Source organism: Heterodontus francisci, unplaced genomic scaffold (genome assembly GCF_036365525.1).
Source record: "Heterodontus francisci isolate sHetFra1 unplaced genomic scaffold, sHetFra1.hap1 HAP1_SCAFFOLD_58, whole genome shotgun sequence".
NCBI lineage: Eukaryota > Metazoa > Chordata > Chondrichthyes > Heterodontiformes > Heterodontidae > Heterodontus > Heterodontus francisci.
The window spans coordinates 932620-945509 of record NW_027142006.1 but is presented as its reverse complement, the minus strand read 5'-3'; the positions used below and the strand labels follow the sequence as shown (position 1 = coordinate 945509).

At 42.8% G+C, this 12890-nt stretch overlaps 1 non-coding gene across 1 annotated transcript; it reads left to right on the top strand.

The window, feature by feature from the left end:
* The first annotated feature begins 490 nt into the window (after positions 1–490).
* On the top strand, positions 491–572 carry trnan-guu (transfer RNA asparagine (anticodon GUU)). Its single transcript has one exon. It is a non-coding gene; the product is annotated as a tRNA-Asn (tRNA).
* Positions 573–12890: the final 12318 nt, after the last annotated feature.

The window sequence follows — 12890 nt, the reverse complement described above, 5'->3', positions numbered from 1 at the left end:
TCTATTTGTTATTCCACAGTGTCTCTCCATGTGTTTTATTCTGTTGTATTCTCTCACAGTCTGTTTGATGATCAATGTTACATCTCACTATCTGTTCTGGTGAAGATCAGAAGCAGTGATATCTGTTTACACCACCCGACAAGTCGGCCTGAGGCTGTGCCTCGCTGATCACGTGGAGTTAAAGCAATTCTTCCAGTCAGTTAGTTTAGTTGTAATTTCATGAGAAATTCGGTCATCATGACTTCGTCAGTGACCTAATGGTTCAAGTGTCTGAGTGATGTTAATCATGATGTGATGAAATGATTGTATGTTCTAGTCTTTCCTTGGTGGGTTTTCACATTGAGTAGAAACGAATTGGACATGGTCTGGAAATGTTTCACACCACTCCATTCACAACTTCATTTACTTCCAGAAGGTCTTTTTCCATCATTCCACAGCTAGCTGCACAGCCAGAAACTGTGCTGAAGGTGACAGCTACGTCTAACCAACTGACAAGGTGGCCGAGAGGTTAAGGTGATGGACTGTTAATCCATTGTGCTGTGCACACGTGGGTTCAAATCCTATCCTTGTCGTTAGTTTATGAACTGTTTAGTGTATTGTTTCTGTTGGGGGAGTTGATGTGTCAAGTCAGCCTCGAAACCTGTTCTTGTCCCTGTCCAGACAGTGATTCCAGAATTGGTTATACTTTCTTAAAATTGAGACAGACTATTGGAATTTCTCACCCAAACTACACTGGAATGAAGATCAAATCGGGATCACGAAACGGAGCAGGATTTTTCCTCCCCTCCTTCCTTCCATCTCGATTTGCACCAAGTGAAAGACAAATGGGAAAAGCAAATGGCGAGGGAGCAGATGCAGAAAATTATCCTTTGGCAAGAAATTTATTTTCAAATCTTCTTTATAGATTAAGTGAGTGAGCAATGCTTTTGCAGATGGAATTTAAAATGAGGGGTCATTTAGTACCTACGATAGATCAGAGTGTTTTTTTGTAAGAGGTGAGATGTTAGAAACGGCGGAGGAGCAGAGACCCGAATACTGAATTAATAAAAGCTCGTGGACTGGTAGAAAATAATGTGAAAAGTGAACAGAATATGAAGATTGGAACTCATGTTGCAGTGATATAAAGCTCTGTGCTCCTGAGGTAAATGTCCAAGACCAGATTGTGGGGAATCTGTGGAGAGTGATTTGGTTTTTATTCATTCTTGGGTGTGAGTATCGCTGATAAGGCGAGCATTTATTACCCATTCCTCTTGCCGTTGAGAAGGTGGTGGAGAGCTGCCTTCTTGAACTGATGCAGTCCATATGGTGCAGGAACACCCACAGTGCTATTGGGGAGGGAGTTCCAGGATTGTGACCCAACAACAGTGAAGAAATGGCGATATCATTCCAAGTCAGGATGGTGAGTGACTTGGAGGGGAACCTGCAGGTAGTGAGTTCCCATGCATCTGCTGCCCTTGTCCTTCGAGGTGGTAGAGGTCACGAGTTTGGAAGGTGCCGTTGAAGGATACTTGGCGAGTTGCTGCAGTGCATATGGAGATGGTACACACTGCAGCCACTGTGTACTGGTTGTGGAGGGATTGAATGTTTAAGGTGGCGGGTTAGGTGCCGATCAAGTGCGCTGCTTTGTCCTGGATGGTGTTGAGCTTCTTGAGTGTTGTTGAGTGGGATGTATTCCATCACACTCCTGACTTGTGCCTTGTAGATGGTGGTCAGGATTTGGGGTGTCAGGAGGTGAGATACTTGCTGCAGAATTCGTAATCTCTGCCCTGCGCTGATAGCCACAGCATAGATGTGACTGGTCTAGTTACGTTTCTGGTCAAGATGTTGATGGTGGGGGATTTAACGATGATAATGCTTCTGAATATCAAAAGGTAGATTTTTTTTCTCTCTCATTGGAGATGTTCACTGCTTGGCACTTGTGTGGCCAGAAGGTTGCTTGTCACTAATCAGCTCAAGCCTGAATGTTGTTCAGGTCTTGCTGCTTGCAGGCACAGACTGCTTCAGTATCTGAAGAGTTGTGAATCATCATCTAACATTCCCACTTCTGACTTATGTTGAAGAGAAAGTCGTCAATGAAACAGCTGGGATGTTTGTGTCTAGGACACTACCCTGAGAAACTCCTGAGGCAATGTCCTGGGCTGAGATGATTGGCCTCCACTAACCACAACCATCTTGCTTTGTGCGAGGTATGACTTCAACAAGTGGAGAGTTTTCCCCCTGATTCCCATTGACTTCAATTTTGCTGGGGATCCTTGATGCCACACTCATTCAAGGGCAATCACACTCACCTCTCCTCTGGAATTCCACTCTTACGTCTCTGTTTGGACCAAGCTGCAATGAGATCATACGAACATAGGATCAGAAGTACTAGTAGCAGGAGTAGGCCATTTGGCCCCTCGAGCTTGCTCCGCCATTCAATAGGATCATGGCTGACCTGATCATGACCTCAACCCCACTTTCTTGCCTGCCCACATAACCCTTGGCTCTCTTGTAGATAAAAATCTTGAAGACATTCAATGACCCAGCCTCCACTGCTCTCTGCGGTAAAGAATTCCAAAGATTAATGACCCTCTGAGAGAAGAAATTCCTTCTTAAATGAAAAACCCCTAAATCTGAAACTATGTCCCCTCGTTCTAGATTCCACCTCGAGAGGAAACATCCTCTCAGCGTCTACCCTGTCAAGCCCCCTCAGAAGCTTATATGTCTCAATACGTTCACCTTTCATTTTTCTCAACTCCAATGAGTATCAGTCCAACCTGCTCAACTTTCCTCATAAGACAACACCTTCATCACAGGAATCAATCCAATGAACCTTCTCTCAACTGCCTCCAATGCAAGTATATCCCTCCTTAAATAAGGAGACGGAAACTGTACACAGTACTCTCGGTGTGGTTTCACCAGCACCATGTACATTTGTAGTAAGACTTCTCTACTTTTATACTCCATCCCCCTTGCAATGAAGGTAACATTCCATTTGCCTTCCTAATTATTTGCTGTACCTGCATGGTACCTTTTTGTGATTCATGCACGAGGAAAACCCAGATCCTTCTGCACCGCAGCATTCTGTAATCTCTCACAATTTAAATAATATTTTCCTTTTCTATTCTTGCTACCAAAGTGGATAACCTCACATTTTCCCACATTCTCCTCTATCTGCCAAATTATTTCCTGGAGCTGAGAGACCCTGGCAGAACCTAAATTGTGCATCGATGATCAGATTATTGCTAAGTGTGTGGTGCTTGATAGCACTGTTGGTGACATCTTCCATCGCTTTGCTGATGATTGATAGTAGACTGATGGGGCAGCAAGTAGATGACTGTGTTGTCGCTCCACTGGAACAGCTTGGCTGAGGGCGCAGCGAGTTCTGGAGCACAAGTCTTCAGTACTAGAGCCGGAATGATGTTCGGGCCCATCGTCTTTGCTGTATCGAGTGCCTGCAGCTGTTTCTTGCCATTATGTGGAGTGAAGCAAATTGGCTGAAAACTGGAAGCTGTGATGCTGGGGAACTCAAGAAGCCAAGTTGAATCATCCACTGAGCAATTTCTGACTGAAGATGGTTTCAAATGCTTCAGCTTTATCTTTTGCACTGACGTGCTCGGCTCCACCAACATTGAGGATAGGGATGTTTTTGGAGCCTCCTCATCTGGTTCGTTATTGAATTGTCGACCACCATTCATGACTGGATACCTAGTTTCTCAGGGCAGTGTCCTAGGCCCAAACATCCTCAGCTGTTTCATTGATGGCTTTCTCTTCAACATAAGTGAGAAGTGGGAATGTTCGCTGATGATTCACAACTCCTCAGATACTGAAGCAGTCTGTGCCTGCAAGCAGCAAGACCTGAACAACATTCAGGCTTGAGCTGATAAGTGACAAGCAACATTCTTTGATCTGATCCTGAGGGAGATATCCGTGCGTGGATCGGCGGGATGTATGGAGAGTGATTCTGAAGAGGGTGTCTGAGCCTGGAGGGCAGAATCTGTGAAGAGTGGTCCTCAAAGGATGTCCGTGTCTGGAGATTTAGGATCTCTGAAGAGGGTCTCCAAGCCCGTAGTGCTGGGATCTTTGGAGAGTGATCCTGAAGTAGGTGTCCGAACCTGGAATGGCGGGATCTGTGGAGAGTGGTCCTGAGGTGGGCGTCCGAGCCTGGAGTGGCAGGATCTGTGGAGAGTGATCCTGACTAGTGTGTGTAAACCTGGAATGGAAGCTTTCTGTGGAGGTACAGGAAGAGGCCATTCATTCCCAGTATTTTATAAAGGTTCAGCATAACTTATATGTTTTTACTCGATGCCTCTATTAATAAAGCCAAGTGTCCTGTTTGCTCTAAGCAACCTTTTCAATCTTTCTGACATTGGTGTACATTGTCTCTCTGCTCCTGCACCCAGTTTAGAATTGTAACCTTTCATTTATATGGCATTCTTCCTTCCAAATTGTATCACTTCACACTTCTCTGTGTAAAATTTCATCTGTTATGTGAAAGCCCATTTTACCATTTTTTTTTAAGTTCCCCTGAAGTGTGTTACGATCACTGGCATAGGACAAAATTCCTGAGCATTCTTTGATGCTATCTCCATAGACAGAGCAATCTTTTACGCGAGCTCAAATGTAGGATTTTGTGTGTGTTCTATCTTATTTCACCCACCAATATAAGCACAAATATGTCACGTAAATCTTGTTCACTGCAGTCCCTGCTGCTGTTTTCTGCCTATATTTACAGACTTTAATCTCAACCTCGTCACCATGTTCTCTAATATATTCAGGGGGCATCAGCAGAGAAAATGTTCACCAAGCATGGCAAGTGCAAGGAAATGTTTATTTATGTCATTATGTCATGAACATAATATACAAATTTTTACATGTGTGAATCATCAAGATGTGTCTTCATAAATGGAACCCCGTCACAATAAACACTGTCACCTTTCAATGTTTAGCGGACAGGTTTGACGGCCTGATGTGTGTCATTCCCATATTAATGTGTTTGTACAAAGTTCGGGGAAAGATGGAGATATGAATAATTTACAGTGAAATCTTTTAAACATATTACCACATCTCTCACTCACAAAGATCTGCAAACACATGGATTCCAAAAGAACCTGAGTACAAAATCACCTAAAATAAACACTGCCAGAGAGACTTGCGATAACCTGTAGCTCAGGGAAAGTACATGATGTTATGGATGGGATTCTGTTTCTTTTGTTAAAATATTTTTTGAAGAAGTCATAATCAAACTGAATAAGTGTAGGACCAGTTCTTTTTCAAGAGGGCACCAAAAGAAACAATTTGGCAACTATGTTTACTGGTTGTCACATGATTCAAGTTAAGTACAGAACAGAAACCCTGGTAACAGGGAGAAATGTGGACAGAGAAGTCAGTCATGCCCCTTGATTGGACAAGCTTGGCAGCAGCAGCGCAAACCTAAGACGGCAGAAAACTCACAACCTTTGGTTGTAGCAGTCAGTGTGTTTTACCTGCTGGAGTGAACAGCTGATAAAGTTAGCCTGAAGAATCGTCAAGGAAGGAGAGAAGACCACAACCCAGTTTGTTTTCCAGAAAATCCTTAAAAGACCCTGAGAAGTCCACTGAGTTAATTCATCTTGTCGCATGTCTTTGAAGAAGGCCTGCTAAAATTAATTCTCAATGCCTTCTGAAAAGAACTGTTCTAAAATACCCTAGTGACCAGTCTACATATACTCGGAAGTTAGACTGTATTCCAGTTTTGGAGCAACATATCTCATCTGATGATTTCTTCAAAAATGAGCAAATAAACAGCCCAAGAGGTTGTTTTTGTCTGTAACAGAGTGCTGAATTTTTAAAAAAATCCCTTTTATTTTTTCAGCTATCCGGTGTGTGTGTGTGTGCATGTGGCTCGAAGATAAAAAAAAGGACTTTAAAAGTTGGTAAAGGTGAAAAAGGAACTTTTAAAATTTCCACCTGTGTGGTTATGCTCTACTTCATGACTAGTTAAAACTTGTTTGACAATAAATGGATAATTTTGTTGTTCATTAAAGAAACCTGGTCAGTGTCTTCTATTCTGGGAAAAATAGAGTACATGATTGACTGTATCAGTATGTGAGAAAAGCTCACATAGATGTTGTGACCTGTGGAGAAGTGGGATGAGAATAAAGAGTGCCCTCCTCTGCCCTTAGTTGTCACAGCACTTGTGATATGGCTCAGTAGCTTAATTGGTTCGAGTGTTTGTCTCAGAATCAGAAAATCTTGGATTCATATCCTTGCTTCAAAAGTTTAGCTATCAATCATTTACATCCATTTTCTTGTGAACTTTAACTTTTCTTATGAATTTCATTCACAAAAGAAAACAGCTCAGTGGTTGCCTTTGTGAAGGATGTGAGTTTGAAATGGCTGTTCCTGCTCGTACAGATGTCCAGTGCTAATATTACAACGGCAACTCAATCCCCTACAATTTCTTTGAGAGCAATGTGTTTGCAGTTGTATTTAACCTGGAAAACAGCTCAACATTAATCTCACTGAAGGAAAGTGTGACCGTGTTGTATGTTTCAGAGTGTTTGTGCCATTTTGTGTCTCTTTTAACCAAGACTATAACACGACGCAAAGGGGAGGGTTGATCCGAGGTTTAGAATATATTATCATTCAGGAGCAAGAAAAATCAAAAGGAACAAAATAAGAAAACCCCATCTCCAGATTTGAGAATCTGTAGATCCGCTTTGGGAAAGTGAATCAGAGCAGAATGAAGGGTGAACTGTCCGACTGCCCAGAAGAGATGACGACACAGCTCAGTCAGCACGTTCCCCTGGTTTATGATGCTGGAACATTCCTCACACAGAAATTATTCAATCAATATTCATCTGCCAAGTCGGTCTGAGGCTGTGCCTCTCTGATCATGTGGAGTTAAAGCAATTCTTCCAGTCAGTTAGTTCAGTTGTCATTTCATGAGAAATTCGAAGTCATCATGACTTCGTCAGTGACCTCATGGTTCAGGTGTCTGAGTGATGTTAATCATGATGTGATCAAATGATTGTATGTTCCAGTCTTTCCGTGGTGGGTTTTCACACTGAGTAGAAACGTGTTGGACATGGTCTGGAAATGTTTCACACCACTCTATTCCCAACAGACCATGACCTGATGTGATGGAAATGTCATTTACTAAAAGAAGCTACATTTCCATCATTGCACATCTGGATGCACAGTCAGGATCTGAGCTGAAGGTGACCATCCTGCCCAAATTTCCATAGAGGCAAAAAAGACATGTGATGGGTTGCTGGCACAAAGCTGGGTGATGAAGTGTTTGAGAGGTTAAGATGATGGATTGTTAATTCCTTCTGTTTTACATGTATGAATTTGAATCCCATCTGCATCAACAGTTTATAAAATGCTCAATACATTGTTTCTTTGTAATTCACCAGCTTTTGCAGAATGTAGGACTGAAGCTGTTGCAGTACCTATTAGAAAGATAGTCTAAGTTATTCTGAAGCCATCTTCCAATGTCATCGACATGTAAGCAGGATTTTAAAGGATAAGATGTAGTTTTTAAAAGTCATTTCAATCTTACTCGAGTCTTTACAAAGAAGCCAGGTAAATCTCGATAAAAAGTCATATATATTTAGAGATCTTTTAAAAGCACTTCAATCTTGTTAATAAAAAGTCAGATGTAAATTTAAGAACTCTGATAAGGCCTTGCTAAAAAGTGACATACAATTAAGAAACAAAATGCAACATTTAAAATGTCTGAACTCCCTCTGAAAGTTGACCCCTGCTGCTGCCGGTGTCTTCCTGGAATAGCGGAGCTGTTGTGTCAACAGAAAAGTCCTTCCCGAGCACCCCTGAGCCTGTTGGTACCGGCTTTAATCCAACCCAGGTAAAAATCAGGGTACGTTGTGGGCAATGAGCCCAAATTGCTGAACTACAGGTCCCTGTCACGATAAAGAGTGGGCTGGTGCGATTATGATCAGAGGCTCCTTCTGAGCACATTTCTCACCACCACAACTTCCAGATGCTGGTGTTAGTGTGTGCATGTACTGGCAGTTGCAGTGCTGTTCAGACCCTCAATAGCAGTGAAAGTCTCAGAGTTCACCACTATTGGGCTGCAAAATCCAGGCCAATATCTCACAGTCCTGTTAGATTTGCTCTCCCTCTGTACAAAATCAAACTCCACACATTGTCTTTCACTCACTCCTGTTTCCAGCCCTGACGGTGCTGAAATCCCCTCTCAAAGGTACACAATCCAGTTGATTTCTGATCAAATACCTCCTTCCTCATTCAATAGAGGAAACAGAGACATGAACAGGAGTCAGGTGCAAGAAAGTTTCACCAACAGAGCAAAGAAAGGCACCAACAAAAGTCACACCTACTTTCCAAATCATTTCACTGGAATATTCTTTCACTTGTTTTGTAAGTGACTGCAATAAATCTGAAAATGAGCACCATGAGGTTTGTGTTCACTAGTCACTTGTTCTCCTGTGTTTGTCTGTCAGGTTTGTAATTCAATTTGTATTGGATATTGAAGAGAATCTCTTTTCAGATGATTGCACATTGTACTGTGTTTGAAGCAACCAACTTGTAAAATGGCAGATAATGAATGTTTCAATACCTGTGTGACCAGATTCTTCCAATGCTTTTCAACAGCTAGATTGATGATGCTTGCAATCTGTATCCTGTGGAGAATGGGAGAGGAGAATAAAAACATGGTGCATGAACAGGACAGACTGTGTAAAATGGGAGCACAGAAATACTGCCACCTCATTGAAAGTTAATGAGATTTATTCGAAGTCAGACACCTGTCCACAATGAACAAGTGAATACATTAATTGTCCACTTTCAATCTAAATGGGACTGAGGTTCCAACAGAGAAGTTTTCTGGAAAATACCTGCTGCAGTTTTAAAGTTGATGAACTGGAACATCTTATACTAACTTTCAAATAACTGGAGTGATTGCATAGTTCTCATAGTGGAGAGAAGGAGTTGTTTATAAATATAAGCAGAAAGACACATTTGTGGATTGGTGAATGAGCTTTAACTTTCTGAAATGTATTTGTCCATTGGTTGCAGGTCACTGGAAATTCTTTTTTACATTTCAATTGTAGCAGCAGCAGTTAGCAGCAAAATGTCTGATTAATCAGAGTAGTGGGTCTGGGAAACACTTAAACAGCCGAGACCCTGTAAAACAGAACTCCAAGTAATAGTTTAAATAAGGCACTGAACTGACAGAGCGGTAAAGGCCTGCTCAGGTCAGGAAAAAATACCCGACCCGAACCCGACAGAACCACATTGGACCCAAGCCCGACCCGGCCCGAGTATCTCCATTTATTCCCATGCCCAAACCCACCCGAGCCTTACCCGACCACCCGAATGTTCACTTTACCTACCTCCCGATTTAGAATCTACAGGAAGCTGCAGCATGAGCGCAATGACGTCATAGAGATGCTCACTTGCTCACTGAGCAGACTCAGAGTTTCCCTCCTTAATAACCCGGACTCCCAGCTTTGGTTGGCTTTTCAACTTTTGACACTTATTAAATTCAACTTCCCAGCAGAGTTAAATGTAATACTTACTGTGTGTGTCACACCCGGACTCAGTCCAACCTGGACCCAGCCTGACCTGAACCTGGCCTGACCCTACCCGAGTCCAAAAGCCTGACCCGGAAGAGCGACCCGACATGACCCGAACCCGACACAGGTCGTCGGGTCCCGTCGGATTCAGGTCGGGGAGCAGGCCTTTGCAGAGTGGAGGTCAGATGAGGATTGAATTAATTTCAATCACTGAATCTAAACAAGAAGTAAATCTGCCAGGAATGGAAGACTTTGCTGTATCAGTGAGCTTGTGGCACAACGGTAGTGCGTCTGACTCCAGATCAGACGATTGCGTGTTCAAATCGCATCAGGCTCAGTTATGTTTTCCAGCAGCTCAAGTTCTTGGATTTTATATCAGAAGAGAGTTCGATCTGTTGGAATGTTCAGTGAATGGTTGAATTTCAAGATCAACTTTAATAGATTAAAGTCCTGATTTCTGGTTCCGTTCCATTTCCATGCTCAGTTCTTATTTCACACTGTTTTATATCAGAACAATGTTTCAGGGATGTGATGTGTCCATTGTTTGTACAATTGCTCTGTCACCCAGTGTGAGAAATAAAACACAAACCGCCCAGCGTGCGGCTCAAACCCATACCTGGCTCTGTCTGTAGGCCGCTTAGTTCAGTTGGTTAGGACGCAGTGTTGATAACAACAAGGCTGTGGATTTGATCCCCATGTGCACTGTCACATGGTCAGTCATTAATTTGACACATTTTTGTAACACTTAAAATCCAACTTTTAGACACAAACAAGTTTACATAAAATGTCAGAGGGAATTTATTTTGAATAACATCCATTATATCTTTGTCACTGGTCTGGAGTAACACAGAATTCTTTCCAATTATCTTCCGTTTGCTGATAAACGTTGAACTCGTGGCCTGTTCTCGTTAATGGTCATGAGCAACAAAAACAGACAGAGCGAGTCTGACCGCCCAGAGATGTGGAAAAGGCTTCAGTTTGGGACAAATGCAGCAAATCAAATGTTCACCCTGCCCCGAGAGAGTCAAAAACTGGGGGAAAGGACACAGGGAGATAGAGAATAAGCTACAGCAGACAATGTAAATATTTCCCATCCTTGATATCTCTCTATTCCAATCCAACCTTCAGAGTTGGGTAAATAATTTCAGTGTAAATTGTGCAGCTCAAGAGTCAAAACCAAATGGCGATGCAGAATAAAGGAGAACTGCCAAAACCCCTGATTGAACCAGGGATCTTCAGTCTAACACTCTCCCAACTGAGCTATTTCAGTCACACAGGCTTGGGATGATAAGTGGCAAGTAACATTCGCACCACACAAGTGCCAGGCAATGAATATCTCCAACAAGAGAGAATCTAACCATCTCCCCTTGACATTCAATAGCATTACAATCACTGAATCCAGCACTATCAACATTATGGGGGTTACCATGGGGAGCCATACAAATAACGTAGCTACAAGAGCAGGTCAGAGGCTTGGAATCCTGAGGCGAGTAATTACAGTGCAGCTGTTGGCTCCACCCCAGGGGCTGAATTTGTTCTGTAAACCATGAAGCAGCTTCCTCTCAAATCCCAGGTTTATCAATAAATCCTCTTATAAAAGCCCCAAAGTGTGATATATTCCTCTCACTCATCCATGACTCTTGACTCCCCAAAGCCTGTCCACCATCTACAGGGCACAAGTCAAGAGTGTGATGGAATACTCTCCACTTGCCTGGATGGGTGCAATTCCAACTCAAGAATCTCAACACCGCCAGGCCAAAGCATCCCGCATGATTGGCACCCCATCTGCAAACATTCACTCCCTCCACCCTCGACGCACAGTTGCAGAGTGTGTACCGTCTACAAGATGCACTGCAGCAATGCACCACGACTCCTGAGACAGCACCTTCCAAACCAGTGACCTTTACCACCTCGAAGGGCAAGGGCAGCAAATGCAGGGGATACCACCACATGCAAGTTCCCCTCCAAGCCACACACCATCCTGACTTGGAACTATATCGCCGTTCCTTCACTGTCGCTGGGTCAAAATCCTGGAACTCCCTTTCTCACAGCACTGTGGGTGTACCTACCCCACATGGACTGTAATGGTTCAAGAACGCAGCTCACCACCACCTTCTCATGGTCAATAAATGCTGGCCTAGCCAGCGATGCCCACATCGCATGAATGAATGAACAAAAAAGTGAAGTATCCCTTGTGTCATTGTTTTGGTAGAAAATATAACCCTGGTGGAATTGTCCCTCCCAATCACACCTCACTTCATAGAACATAGAAAATGGAGAAAATTTATGGCACAGAATGAGACCATTTAGCAATCGTGTCTGTGCCAGCTGAAAAAGAGCGATCCAGCCCAATCCCACTTTCCAGGTCTTGGGAATGGGATCTGAACAGATCTCAGAGCTCACATTATGTGAATGTTCTGTTGAAGTATTGGTGAGCTGATATACCAGGGGAGATTCACACTGTTAGACACAGTGTGAAATACATTCAAGTATTTATAAAACATTGTAACATGTGAGTAATATTCCCCATTGATTTCTCAGCACTGATGGATTGTGAAGTGGGAGACAGCCAGAAGTCTCACTGATTCACACTGACCATGAGCTGAAAATGAAATGAGATAAAGTTCAATCTTCAGCAGCGAGTTGCTGCAGAGAGGTAAGTGTCTGAATCAAGGAGAGACTTTCTCATACTGCTGTTGAATCTCATTTCAAACACTCCTTGAACTCTCTGCCGAGGAATTCAGAGCTGGAGAATGCCTGTAAAATCAGCCTAAAAAGGAAATAAAAAACACCCATCGTGGGGCTCAAACTCAAAAACTTGAGATTCAGAGTTTCATGCTTTCATCGACTGAGCTCACCAGGCCTGAGACAGTGTCCCCGTCCTGTCTGTTATTGGACGGTGCAGCTGTTGCCTCCACCCCAGGGACTGAATTTGTTCTGTAAACCATGAACCAGCTTCCTCTCAAATCCCAGGTTTATCAGTAAATCCTCTTAAAAAGCCACAAAGTGTGATATATTCCTCTCACTCAACCAGAATAAAAGTTGCATCTTTTGCTCTTTTTACCTTCCAAACATTGACTTCTATTTTTCTCAGCATTTATTTCTCTCTCTTTTTTATATTGTGCATTTCCTAATAAACATTTAATTTCAATTATTTATGAGGGATGAAATGAACAGAAGAGATTTTCTGCAATGGTACCAGGGGTGTGGGACAGAGTGAGTGGTTCGGATCTGGATTACACTGCCTGAGAGTGCTGGAGGCAGATTCAATCGTGGTTTTCAAAAGGGAATTGGATAAACACCTGAATAGAGAAAATTTGCAGGGTTTCAATGAAAGGGCAGAGGAGTGGAATTAGCTGATTTGCTCTT